Raw genomic sequence first — 13,604 nt, 5'->3', positions numbered from 1 at the left:
CATTGATCATCCTAACATACTTGCAAGTTCCTTCACATGCTGTCTCTTTTATTAGCAGAGAAATAGTTCTTTTGGAAACTTATTTTATTCCATGCCACCTTTCAGAATGCAGGTAAATAGATCTGATCTAAAGTGACAATCTTTGTTACATCACGACCTCTTTTTATCCTACAATCAAAATGTATGACCTCTTCTTACCCTCTTGTTCCATGGCTTTGGATATGGAGAAGTCTGCTCTTTCCAAAATGTGTCTTAAACACTTATATCATTTTACCCTACTTTTTCAGACCAGTGTTTTTTATTCCTTATTACGTTAAAGATACAGCCTTGATAGTAAAAGTTCACACACCTTAGTTTTTTTTCGGCCTTAGACAAAATAGATCCTATGGGCTTTCCTAAATTATAGAAAAAGATAAAAGATAAAATCGCATGTGGTGCTTTGTGTTTTGAGTCTGAAATATGCAAAATTCTAGTTATCTCTGTGTTAAGAAGAGTGACTACTTATTTAAGTTAATTTTATTTTATTTAGTCATTTGAGGCTACGTAAGTATTTTGGAGAAGGGTATAGAATTTTTAGTGAAGATAGCATCCTTGTTGTGTTCAGTACTCAGCCACAGGAAACTTCTGATCACCCAGAGGCCTCTAGAGTCACATTATTAGGATTAATCTTAATTATCCAGGTTTATTAAACAAACAAACAAAAAAAACAAAAAAAAAATCACATTGGATTCCAGCTCCTGCTTTTGACAGCATTAATAACCACTGTTACTGAAAGATTACTGAAATCAATGATGTGATTAGGATTGTAAATAAGAACTACAAGACATCACATTTAAAAAGCCAGCTGCTTTCCTAAGAGGGAGTTGTGTGGGTTTTACTGATGGGGCCCAGAGGCAGAAAATGAAGCTTCAGACATTGAGGTCGATATAGAACAATCTCAAAAATTAATTGCAAGTACTGATTAAGTTTATATGAGTAAGAGAGAAGGTGCCTAAAAAGGTCTCTTTGTTCTTCCCCAGCGGGATTACTTCTTGTTCGACAGTGGTACAAAGTCAGCATAATGCTAGTGTTTGTCTGGCAAGTATAAATTGCTTTCTTAAGGGGAAGCCCTTTGATTTTATAAATATACAAGGAGATGACCCAAGTTGTGATTGAGGTTTTAAGTCATAGGTTTATACTCTGAAGAGCTGCAAAATATTGTTGGAGATCGACCCTATGGAAAGAATATCAGCCATAGCTATTGAATTACATTAATAATTAGAATTACAATAGTAAATCTGAACAAGGAGTAAAGCAGATAGCTCAATAACAAAAGTAGCTCTCTTGATTTTACTCCCTGGTTAGTACAATTGTTTGTATAGGAAACTTGATTTCCATATTGTCTTATTTAACTGAGCTCAGCAATACTATACTGTAAAATGCTTTATTTTATCACAATGTCATTTTTTTAAGGGGAAGGAACTAATGGTTTTCAAATAGCTAATTGTGAGCTAAGCATTTTTATGTAAGTTATAATATTTGATCCTTCCTTATTACTGTAGGTATTATTAGCCCAACATTATAGATGAAGACACTAAAACTGTTCACAATTTAAGTTAACTCATCCAAAGTGAAATAGAATCCAAATCTAAGTCTTCTGATGCTCATTTTACTACACAATGGTGTTCCTTTCATCCGGCTGAATTGGATTTACTTAAGAGGTTAAACAACAACAGAAAATAATAATAATTAATTCAGAGATGGGCTTCACCAGTTTTGGACTGACAGGAGTGCTGATTTTATCCTGGTCAAATTTGTCTAGTAAAACATTATGTTGAGCCTTGGAGGAATTCAAAAATATGCTTGAGGTTTCTTTGAGGTTCATCAGAAAACCAAAGCCTGAATATGTCTTTTACAAGGGAGTGAAATTATAAGAAGCCATTTTTTTCCCGTGCAGAAGTGCCTGACATGAGAATCATAGATTTTAATGACTGAAAATGTAATTTGATAAAAAGAACATGTCCAAAGGGAAGGCACCTCTGTTCCATCAATTCTTGAAAAACATCATGTTGATGCATGGGCCCAGAGGTAGTGGCTGTTTCACTTAATTCATCAGAGGTTAAAAGCCAGGAAAAGAGAAAAACTGTACCCATTTTACACATTACAAATATTGTTATATATTTTGTATCTAATTCTGAACTGATCTTTAATTTAAAAAGGAAAATGCATTGTTGTTTCTTTAAGCAAAATGTCACCTATCACTTTATAATGATGTTTTTCAGTACTGTTCAGAAAAGATTGTTTTTAATTTGAATTTTTTGAAAATTAAACAATTATATTTGACAGTCTTTTACTAGCAGAAATAGAGAAGGAATCAGCTTAAAACTAATTTCACTTTCGAAAGAAATAATCAAGAGAGGATGGCTGTTTCATCATATTTACTTACTGTGAGTAAATTTTTTCTTAATATTTGGTAGTACTGAGGAAAAAAAAATTTTTTTTTAGAAATGTATGCAGTAATTCAGATTATTTGCAACATGAGTCCTACAGAACAGATAGATACGTCTTCCTCATCTCTGCAGGCACCTAACTGTGGCAGGAGATGGTACGGTACGTTGTGAACAACATAAGCTTGAATCAAATTGGGCTCAATTTTCCAGTATTTTACCTGGCCAAGATACTTAACTCTTTTGCAACTCTGTTAAAATGTGTTTCAACATTTTAAGCATCTGTTAAAATGTAATGATAATACTGACCTTTTTGAGTCATGTGAGGCTTAAACTGAAATGGTGTACTTAAAAAAATTTGGCACATAGCAGACTCAGTCAATTTTAACTATTATTATAGCAAGATGTGTTGAATGTTTAATGTGATGGTCTTTAAATAAATATTGCTTGAACATAATTGGCATTGCTGTTTCTCAGGGTTTTATTTCTTTATCAGATGCGAAGTAAAATATTTACTAAGTGAATGTAAAAAATTAATTTTCTATTTTACAGGAACTTATAATTTTGAAGACAAAAATAATAAATGAAGAAGACTAAACTGAATTTTTGTTTTGCCCCAAAATCATAAAAATCCATTATGAACTTTTTCCATAATCATGGTATTTTAACACCTTCATTTGCTTTCTTCTACATAAGTTTAGATTTTCTATAGGTCTTCTTTAGTATGATAAATATGATAAAACTGATATGTAAATTGCTTTTAAAATCACTTTAATGTGCTATTTTTCTTGTTTCTATAGTTGCCAAAATTTTTGGCATTTTGGATTAAAGGACTCTTACTTGATATAGTTGATCATTTCTCTTCCAGTTCCTTGATATAAAATCTTAATATCTCCTACTCTATTCATACTGATATATACTAAATTCTCAAAACTAAAATCAAATTGGCAAAGAAATAGTCAATTAAAAATGCAAAGCTATTAGAATATCCAATTCTGAGCCTCAAACTTCAGTTGTATTTAACTTCTGTCTCTAGCATTTTGTTCCCTGCTCTTTTCTCCTAGTACTGCTGTTAATAACATTCTCTTCAGTAATTTCTTATAACTTGAGATGCAGCAATGTTCAAAAACATGCGTTGGTGCTGGTGTGATAGGCATCTGGCTATAGGAATACTGAAAGAATAGAAAAGAAATATAAACCATGGGTATATTTTTCAAATATCTCATAATCAAATTGATAAAATAAAGAATATACATACAAAAGTTTATATAATTTCATTAAATAGTATAAAAAGCATGTTAACAATCATATAATGATGATGAATGCTGAGTGCATGGGTAGTAAAGAAAAGATTAGAGAAGAGTAATTAGGCAAAGATTTCTAGGGAAGGAATGTTTTTGTCATGATTTTAAAGGAAACAGTGATGTAGATTAATAAAAAGAAATACCTAAATCAGATTAGAACTACTTGCACAGTAAAGAAGTAAAGGAACAATTAACAAAGAACTTTTCTATAGAATCCTGAAACAGCAAAACAAATCTTTTCAATTATGGGCCAATGTCATAACTTTGGACCAGTTCCTTAAATCCATTATGCCAGCCACTCTCAATTTTGTTTCATCTGATTTATTCCTCCCTCCCACCACCCCTAAGAACTTGTCCAAATTTCAGGTCAGCAGATGTGTGTAAGATTCTCATTCAACATTCAAAACTGAGTTATGCTTTTTATATGGCTTGGGCTAAAAGTCAATATTCAATCTTAAAATTATAATAAAACCTAATATTATTGCTTGTTCGTTAGCTTATATATTTGAGAAACTTATTGACTGCTAATTTTCCCAAAGCTTTTTTTTTTCTTAACCTTAACATGTCAGAACAAGTACCTAATTTAACAAGAACATATTTACTTTCTTGCTGGATAGGTGTTCCAGTTTGCTAATGCTGCCCTTATGCAAAATACCAGAAATGGATTGGCTTTTATAAAGGGGGTTTATTTGGTTACAAAGTTACAGTCCTAAGGCCATAAAAATGTCCAGACTAAGGCATCATCAACAATAGAATACCTTCACTGAAGAATGGCCAATGGCATCTTGAAAACTTCTGTTAGCTGGGAAGGCATGTGGTTAGCATCTGCTCCGGATTCTAGTTTCAAATGGCTTTCTCCAAAATGTCTCTGGGCCTGTCTCTCTTAGCTTCTCCAGAGCAAACTCTGGGCTAGCATCTCCAAAGTGTCAGCAAGCATGTGGGCCTTCTGGCTTAGCATATCCCAGGGCATTTTCATCTCTCTGGTTTCTGTGTGAGATCCCTTTAAAGGACTCCAGTAAACTAATCAAGACCTACCCTGAATGGGTGGGGTCAAATCTCCATGAAAACATTCAATCAAGACATCACACCCTAATCAGAAAGATTAGTAAATCTGTCCCCACAAGATTACATTAAATAATTTGGCTTTTGGTAGACATAATTTATCCAAAGCAGCACAATAGGACTAAGGATACAAGTGTTGGTTAGAAAAACTTAAGCTTGTTAAGGAACCTAACATGCATTTAATTGAGTAATTATTATTATTTTTATTTTTATTAAAAAAGTTGTATGTTTACAGAAAAAATCTTGCAGAAAATAGTTTCCACATTATCCTCTCACCCTGTATTATACCTTGCATTAGTGTGGTACATTTCTTGTGATTGATGAAAATTATTATTATAATTTTACTATTATATATAGAATATGGTTTACATTAAGGTTCACTCTTTTTGTTGTATGATCTTATGTTTTGTTTTTTGTTTTTTTAAATTATTCTAGTAACATGTATACATCCTAAAATTTCCCTTTTAACCCATTCAGATATATAATTCAGCTCTGTTAAAGTTTGCTGACCACGTGACTAGTTTTAGTAAAGGCATGCTGACTGAATGAAAGAATACTTTTTAACTTTCTACCATTTCTAATCTATAAAGATACTTTTAATATACTTAATTCCACCAGCTCTGTTTTTACTAATCTATATTTGGGAAAGATCTCTTTGAGTTGGTTATTTCAAAGAAACCTTACCTAAAATGGAAAATTTACTGTGCACTATTATTACTGTGATGAAATACTTTATCACTCACAAGTAATAAAATCCCTTCCTCTTCTTTCCAAACTACTATTCCTCAAAAGTGATACAGCTTCTTCTTATTCCCTTTTGTTTTACAATTTTCTTATTTCATAAATACTATATTGAATGCAAAAATATGAATAGGGCACATTGGCCAGTATTCCTAATTGTTTTATTCCATTTATAGGGTCCAAATATTAAGGTGAGTAGTTCCCCTGTGATTAGAATATTAGATGCCAAGATGATAAGGCATTTGCTACCTTAGATAGAATCAGGAGATATTATAATTTTGAAAACGTTGCAGGGGTTAAGGAAGAAGAAAAACTGGTTGATTTAGTAAATTCAAAGCAATGTCCTGAATGCCAGCTCTTGCTCTGGCCTTTATGAGTTTCAACAACCTGAAATGGAGAAATGTCAGTTTAAAAAGAGGTCTTTGGCCACTGCCCAGAGTTAGCGTAACTGGAAAGTAGAGAGGAACCTATTAAGCTTAGAGGTTACACAACCCTTCACAAGACTGCCCTCACTTCTGACATAAACAGCAAGTTCATTGGTTCCCCAAATCATCCTCAGATTAGGTAATTCACTAGGACTCACAGAAGTTACTGAAAGCTATTATACTCTAGGTTACAGTCTATTGGAGGGAAAGGATAGAAATTAAAATCAGTCAAAGTAAGAGATGCGTAAGACAGAGTCTGGGAAGTTTCCAAAAAGTGAAGCTTCTATTGTCCTCAGGACACATTACCCTTCCAACATCAATTTGTCACAGCATGAGTCAAATATTGCCAACTAAGGAAGTGCATCTGAGCTTTCCTGTGCAGAATTTTTATTGAGACTTCATTACATAAGCATGCTTGATTGATTGATTACCCACATGGTTGTACTCAATCTTTAGGTCCAGTGTGATCCAATGACCCCATCCTAAGCCACATGGTTGGTCTTTCTGTCATCATCAGCACTCTACCCTAAGTCCATCAAGTATGGCCAATTCCTTCCTAGGATCCAGTGTAGCCAGCCCCAGCCCTAAACACACACACTCCTATCAGGTATGACGTATGTTACCTCCCAGAAGCTGAGGGAAAAGGCCAGAGCTCTCTTTGAGGAAGACCAAATTCTTTACTACTCGGCCACCATCATATATTTTCTTTTTTCTTCTCTTGCATTAGTGGATAACTTCAGCTGCCTTATTTCTTAACTGTATTGTTTTTGCTTCAGATGTTATGGAGTTTGGAAATATATAACTCTGAAATTAGTCTATTATTATTTTAAGATTCAGGATTAAGAGTAATCCTTATGAGGCTTATCAAGGCTACCAAAGTCTGGGTTAGTTAGCCAAATCAAATGGGTTTAATTGTAAATGTGAAGCACACACACACACATACACAAGAAAAGAAACAGTCATGTTAATTAAAACTATGTTCTTAGTGTAAGAAAATGTAAACAGATCTGTGAAACGGAAGTCAAATCACACTGTATATAAAAATTTGCTTGATTTACAATGAAGAAGTTGTATAATTATTGTAAAGGGGAAGGGTTGTCATCTCACACAGTATGCAAAAATGAGTTCCAGATGGATTCACGCATTAATTATAAATACAATATCATAGAACTATATCTATAGTGGTGTTGAATATTAATTTCACTCCAGATGTGTTTCTTAAAACAGGGCTTGACATTGTGCTGTTCAGGTCTACTCCCAGAAGCAAGAAAAATCAATGCAGAAATAGCTGAAGGATGGCAGAAATGTCTTACCTATCAGGTAAGACACTAAAATGGAGAGCAATCACCCTCTGATGGGAGTTACTCATAGGTAGCCCCTTCTCTGTTGAATGCTGATGGTGGCAACAGATGGAAATTCTGGATGGGGAAATCAGTTTTGAAATTTATGGATGGATCTTTCTGTTATTGCAGTGTGAGTCATTTGGACATGGTGTGGGAAGAGGGGAAATTAAGATTGCCGTTCTTTTAACACATTCCTTATTAGTGGCAAAACATCCCATTTTGCAATTGTTGGTATTGAAATCACAGAAACTCTAGGAAGAAGCTTTCTCCAGTGGGAGAGACATTGAATAGTAAGCTGGTTTCAGATTCAAAGTAAACAGTGGTTCTTTGAAATCCAGGGATCTTTTATTTCTAATACGCATATATGACTTTAACAAATTATCTTCTGATTGGAAGACTTAGTTGCTGATTGTGTTATGGCTATTTCTGTCTGAAGTTCACACTGGACTTTTCTCTAAGAGTTTTTTTTTTGCTTGTTTGTGTACGTTTTACTATTTTGGTCCTTATGACTCTATGTTTTGCAGATTTAAAATATATAAGATTATGGCTATCTCAGAAAATGGGTAGATATTCCACTAAGAGCACATGATTCATTTATCTTAAGGATCCATTGTTCTCTGTCATCAGTATTTTTAATAACATGTTGGAATTAAGGTATGTTAAAATGGGAAAATGCATTTACCATTTAAAGATGAATGTCCTCTTTTAAAATATGATTCCTTTCTCTTCCCCTTAAAATTAGTATTTTGGGTTTAGCTACCATTCTTATAATTTATGTAGTGATTTTAGAATTAAAATAAGGGCATTCAAGGGGCATGCAATCTGGTACTTAGAGTGGAGACTATCATAGGAACTCTTCAATTATTTTGCTGTTAAATCAGATCCACATATATGAAAAAGAGCTTTAGATGTAAAGGCAGAAATGTTTTAAATTTAAAGTTTATTTCGAATTCTAATAATTGTGAATAAATTAGAAATGGGAAAAACTAAAGGCCATGGCATTCAAGGATATCTTAATATGGTACTTTGTGTTCAGTTGCTGATGTTCACAATGTCCTTGCTGAATTTTTATTTTACTCAGAAGCGTTTGTGAATATCCCATTTTTATCTGAAAAGAACGTGTTATATTTCAGTGAATTATAGGTGGCAGCATACACAGCTAAATTTCATGTGTAACTGCAGGTAGACCAAAGATTTTTCCATTGGTTAAGATTTTCATATTTAAGCTTGTTGTCATTCTAGCCCCCTTTCAAACCTCCTCCCACTGTTTTTTTCTGGCTGTTTTTGTTGTTAATGTATCACAAAATTAATTTCTTCAGGTAGAAAGTACTCTTGAAAAAATATTTCATACCTCATGTTGATTCTGAAAGGCAGTTAAAGAAGATTATAAAAATTAAAGATACATTTAGTATAATATTCACTGACTAGTTGATATAATATTAAAATCAGAATTTTAAAGCTAACAGGCCTCTTAAAATTACATGTCAAACCAGTGACAGAGAATTTTATATCCTGTCTCTTATTTTCCATTTTAAAAAACACAGGCAGATATGCTATGATTGCTAAGTTGTGAAAATGGAATATTTTCCTGATTTACTATCCTGAGGTATCATCATTGTCTCTGAAAAAGTTACGTGCAAAATTCAAAATTCCTATTCTTTATGTCATATATCAACCCTGGAAAAATTATATTCAGGGGAATAAGAAAAATATTTCATATGACAAAAAAAGAATAAATTTTAAATTGGTGATCAATAACTATAAGATGGTATTTCATGGAGAATAAGAATTTTAGGCATTAGAATTATCCTTTGACACCATCTCTCCAGAGACATTCACAAAGTGCATTTAAGTTTCATAAAGTTTACTCAGACAAATTTGGGATGAGGGTGTGTGGCAAGGGGATTGGAAGTGAGAGCCAAAGAAGCAAGCAAGACAAATTTTGCTGCCCTAAATAGTTTGCTGCTGTTTTGTTTTACATACTGAACTTCGTGAAAGGTCCATCTCCCTCCCGTTTTAAATTGAAATCCTTTTATCTAACCCAAGTTCCTCATGTACAGAGGAGGAAATTGAGAACTGGGTAGATTCAGAGACTTGTGCAAAATCAAGTAAATAGTGTAGAACTGGCACTACAAAATACTTCCCCTGGTGAGTAAGCATTAGTTACTTTGTGTTTTATTGAGTGTGGAATTTTTTGTTTGTGTGTGTGACCACTGCTTTATCATAATTTGCTTATTCATTTTAATGCATTTGATTATTTTGAAATTCTTGACTCATATGTACCTTATAATTTTCAAATAGGTATTGCTCACTTGCAAATACATTAACACTGACTGATTTTAAGACCATTTGCTTATTCCACACTGATATATAAGCATTATTATTCTAAGAAGAAACAAGCAGACTTGAAAATTTCCAGATCTGAACTATTTCTTCTAACTGTTTCCTGCTCTTTTTCAAGGTCATTAAAGATCAGTTCTTAAAACTTGAATTTTTTAAAGTATTTTCAAAGACTTTTTTTTTTTTTTTTTTTTTTTTATGAGATGTAGTTTCCCAGCATTTGGAAGTCTGAACACTTTCCAGCACTTAGAATGTGAAATAGGCATGGATGTGTTGAAACCCAAGGAGACACTAGCTAAATAAATTGAGCTAAAGTTCATTTTAAAAATAAAGTAAAAGCCATGAAATCTGTTAAAACTGGAGACCAACCCAAGATTCCCTATTTGGGTTGGTGACATGAAATGGCTGCAGTTTTCATCCTCCCTATTTTCAAATAACTTACTCTCCTGGATGAATTATAAGTCTTAATAGTGCTTTGTGAATGAACATTTTTTTCCACCTGAAACAAATTTTATGCTCACAGCTACTGCATCCCCATTGGATGTGTCTCTCTAAAAAGTACTGTTAAATATACTAGTTGAGATTTCACTTCTTCTGAATACTGATGCCTGTCTCACTAAAGAAGACAAGCAACTTTGTGATACAGATATTACCATGTGAGTACAGCTGACTCCTTTTATTTTGCATATTTAACTAGCAGCTAGGAAGAAAATCACTAATTTAGATTGTGTCTGCTTGGACCAAATTAGACAATCTAGAAGCTAGACTTTCTCTTTTTGTGAACTCAATTTTCTATAATACAGGGCCCTCCAGAAATTAGAAATTTTTAATGTTCATGCAACTTCCATTTGAAATGGAAAAGGGTAAGAAATTTTGGTTAATTATCAATTCATTTATTCATTCAACAAACACAGAATGAACACCCACAATCTACTAAGATGCTTGGGATATCTTAGTGAACAAAATAGAAAAGTGCTCTTGCCTTCATTTTAGTGAGGACGCAGACAATAAAGAATAAGTTTATGAAATAAATAGCTCTTCTAATATACTTTATTCAACCAGTATGATCCATCACCCAAGCTCACTATTTGTTCACTAACTTGACTTACTCACTCAACTTAGTCAAAATATATGACATGACTCCCTCCATGACAAGGGCATTGTGCTTGTTGGTTGCAAATACTTTATTCTAATAAAAAGTTCTCATAGGGAAGACAATAAGGGAAGCTCACCAAGCTCCACTAGCTGTCTTTATTTCCTATCTTTGATGCCCTCCATTCAGGCTTTCATGCCCACTATTCTACTGCTATTTTCCAAGTCAACCATATATCCATTTGTATCTCAGCAGATTCATAGGTATACCTTACTGGTCTTTTCAGCAGCATTTGATATTTGATTACCTTCTTATTTTTTTGAAGTTTCTTGTCTTCTGGACTTCAGGACACCTCACTGGCTGCCATTTTAGTCTCCTTTGCTCATCCTTTCTTTCCCTTGTTTCTAACTATTGGAGTATGTCAGAGTTTAGTGCACAGATACCTTCTCTTCTGATTCAGTTTTCACTTAGTGATCCCATCTAATCCTAGAATTTATATATCATCTTTATGATGAAGACTTTTAACTTTATAACTTTCAACTTTGTAACGCTAGCTTTGGATTCTCTCCTGTAATCCAGAGGTATATTATCCAATTGACTGTTCTGATTCTCCATTTAAATATATGACACAAAATACATAATACATAATAAGTACCTCATACAGTCTATCAATGAATTCATTACTAATAAGCCTTTCTCTAACACAATAAATGGTACTCCTAGTCGCCAGTTTTTCAAGCCAGAAAAACAAGTAACCTATTCTCAACTTCTTTTATAACTAATATCACAACTTTTATCCATCAGCCAGACCTCTTGTTCGACCCTTAAAATATTCCCCAGATCCCACCATTGTCACTCATTCAACCACTACCATCAGAGTCCACTCTCATCTCATGATTTCTGTACTAATTTAGCTGTTATCCCTGTAATCAGGTCACATTATGCCTCATTCAAACCTCCACCATCATTTCACTAAAGTCTTAAGCATACCCCCAAAGGGCATGCTTTAGCTCCTGCTTTCTTCTTGGACTCATGTTCTAATACCCTCCCTGAGACTCTCCTTCTCTCCTAGCTACATGGGACCTATAAGTTTGTTATTGGAAAACTGTGTTACAGCAGATATTTTTATGTGAATTCAGTATTTGGTTATATTAGTGGAGAGAAAATGCAAAACTGAGAATATACGGAAAAGCGAAAATAAAGCAAAACAGCATTAGATTACAGAATTAATTTATGAGGACAGTGTGAAGATTAATCAAGGTTATCTTATTTTGGAAATGTGGCGTTTATTTTTTTCTGGGATGGAGAAGGATTCTGCTTAGTTGATTATTAACTGCCTCTTTATTGTTTTTCATTTGTGTTGGAGATGAGCCGTCATCCTGTTTGAATATCTGGTTTGTCACATGTTTATAGATCTGGTCATTCAAAGGTTCGCCATTTTTTACCACTGGAGAATTCGAACGGTCTCATAGCATAATGTACAAGAGGATACTTTTTTTTTTTTTCTGTTTTTATTGAGATTGTTCAGATCCCATACAATTATCCAAAGATCCAAAGTGTACAATCACTTGCCCCTGGGTACCCTCATACAGCTGTGCATCCATCACACTTAATTTTTGTTCAATTTTTAGAAACTTTTCATTACTCCAGACAAGAAATAAAGTTAAAGATGAAAAAAGAAAAAAAGAAAAGGAAACTCTAATCCTCCCCTATCCCTAACCAATCCCCCTCAATTGTTGACTCATAGTATTGATATAGTACATTTGTTACTGTTTATGAAAAAATGTTGAAATACTACTAACTGTAGTATATAGTTTGTAATAGGTATATAGTTCTTCCCTATATGCCCCTCTATTATTAACTTCTAATTGTATTGTCATACATTTGTTCTGGTTCATAGAAGTGATTTCTAGTATTTGTACAGTTGATCATGGACATTGCCCACCATAGGATTCAGTTTTATACATTCCCATCTTTTGACCTCCAACTTTCCTTTTGGTGACATATATGACTCTGAGCTTCCCCTTTCCACCTCATTCACACACCATTCAGTGCTGTTAGTTATTCTCACATCTTGCTACCAATACCCCTGTTCATTTCCAAACATTTAAGTTCATCCTAATTGAACATTCTGCTCATACTAAGCAACCACTCCCCATTCTTAAGCCTCGTCCTATATCTTGGTACCTTATATTTCATGTCTATGAGTTTACATATTATAATTAATTCCTATCAGTGAGACCCTGCAATAATTGTCCTTATGTGTCTGGCTTATTTCACTCAGTATATTGCCCTCAAGGTTTTGTCATCAACCCATTTTTTTTTTTTTTTAATATGGTTTTGTTCACTCACCATACATTCCATCCCAAGTAAATAATCGATGGTTCTCTGCATGGTCATACATTTATGTGTTCACCACCTTCACCACTATTTATATAAGGGCATCTACACTTCTTCCACAAGGCAGGAGGGAGAGTCAAAGAAGGTACAGAGGCAAAAGAAAGAGGGAAAAAAAATGACAGCTAGGAAGCAGGAAAAGGAAAAATAACCTTAAATCAAAGTAGAATGAAGAATCAGACAATACTACCAATGTCAAGTGTCTAACATGCCTCCCCTATCCCCCCTCTTATCTGCATTTACCTTGGTATATCGGAAGCATAATACAATGATTCTATTAGTTACAGTCTCTAGTTTATGCTGATTGCATCCCTACCCCAATGCCTCCCCATTTTTAACACCTTGCAAGGTTGACATTTGCTTGTTCTCCCTCATAAAAGAACATATTTGTACATTTATCACAATTGTTGAATACTCTAGATTTCACCAAGTTACACAGTCCCAGTCTTTATCTTTCTTCCTTTCTTGTGGTG

Source organism: Choloepus didactylus, chromosome 3 (assembly GCF_015220235.1).
Source record: "Choloepus didactylus isolate mChoDid1 chromosome 3, mChoDid1.pri, whole genome shotgun sequence".
In the NCBI taxonomy this organism is placed as follows: domain Eukaryota; kingdom Metazoa; phylum Chordata; class Mammalia; order Pilosa; family Megalonychidae; genus Choloepus; species Choloepus didactylus.
Note: the sequence above shows the minus strand (reverse complement) of the source record.